The sequence below is a fragment of the Apodemus sylvaticus genome, chromosome 2, assembly GCF_947179515.1.
Source record: "Apodemus sylvaticus chromosome 2, mApoSyl1.1, whole genome shotgun sequence".
NCBI lineage: Eukaryota > Metazoa > Chordata > Mammalia > Rodentia > Muridae > Apodemus > Apodemus sylvaticus.
Genome location: NC_067473.1, coordinates 98209779 through 98211203, shown reverse-complemented (window position 1 = coordinate 98211203; position 1425 = coordinate 98209779). Strand labels below are relative to the sequence as shown.

At 44.3% G+C, this 1425-nt stretch overlaps 1 pseudogene; it reads right to left on the bottom strand.

The window, feature by feature from the left end:
• Positions 1–213: 213 nt before the first annotated feature.
• Positions 214–1142, bottom strand: LOC127678008 (ornithine decarboxylase-like; annotated as a pseudogene).
• Positions 1143–1425: the final 283 nt, after the last annotated feature.

Here is a 1425-nt window from a genome sequence, read left to right as displayed (position 1 = left end):
TAAAAGTTCATATAAAATAAATATTCTTTTTCCACAAGAAAAGAGTAAATGTGACCCCCTATCTCCTCATCTTCCATACTGCACTGGTGCCAATCCCATTCTTACAAAGACATTCCAAACTAGCAGTAATTAAGTTAAATGGTCTCCTGAAAAGCCTTAATTCAAACTAAACTTGCAGGCAAGAGTTACAAGAATGGCAGCTACATATCGAAACTAAGCACAGGCTTCAAGGTGATGGTGCATCCTGCTCTCCTGGGCACAAGACATAGGCAGAGTGCCAACATCCTGCTCCTCCACTTCCAGTGGGAAGCCATCGCTTGGTATCTGCTTCATGAGTTGCCGCTTTGGCTGTGATGTTTGGCCTCTGGAACACATTGAAAGTAGAAGAAGAAATAGTATATGTAACCATGTTTTCAAATAGCATCCAATCCACTACTTGCATTTCAGGCATGTTACACCACTGCTCAATGATCTGATCAAGGTCAACACATGTTGGTCCCCAGATGCTGGATGAGTAATACTTCTCACCTTCTGCAGCAGGGCCTTCACATGTGCATGCTCATAAAGATTGGAGTTAAATGATCCATAAACTCCATTATTCACATCATACATGAAGGCTTGCTCATTTGACTCATCTTCATCGTCAGAGCCAGTCTTATTCCTTCCACATGTTTTCTTTGGCAACGATGTTGATTGTAAGTGTGAAAGCTGATCATAGTATCTGCCAGGCTCAGCTACGATTCTCCCTCCAGACTCTGATGGGAAGTACTTGCCCGGAGCTGGGTTAATCACACTGGTGATCTCTTCAAATTTAAGCTTTGTATCTTCAAATCCAGGAAAGTCACCACCAATATCAAGCAGATACATGCTGAAACCAGCTTCTGTTCCCATGTCAAGTACATATAGAGGGCTTCTGGATCAGTACAACCACTTTCCACATTGGAGGTGATATCAAAGACATCAATAATTAGCTCTTTTGCTCATTCCAAAAGAAGCCTTCTGGTTTTGAGTGTGGCACCAAACTATTTACTGAGGTGACAAACTGCCTTGGAATCTACAATGGCAATCCACAAAACCTACTTTTCCTTTGGATGTGCTCTGGTGACTTTCATCAATTCAATTTCACTGTCAAAAGTCAACATCTGAGAGGGAATTCTACTTTCAGAGGTGAGGCCGCTACAATCTTTGCTTTTGTGACCAAGCAGAGAGGTTAACCAGGTACTCAGGGAACACCAGAGTGAAAGATCACTCAGGACACAGCCCGCCAGGGCTCCACCTGCACCCAGGATCTGGGCAGCCCCACAGATGTCTGGGCACCTATCCTGCCAGGGAGTATCTGACCTTCAGGGAGTCATGCAGTTAGAGGGAGTCCCATGTTCAGAACTTGAGACCATCCTCTACCACAGCGTGCCATCTCCAAGTGGA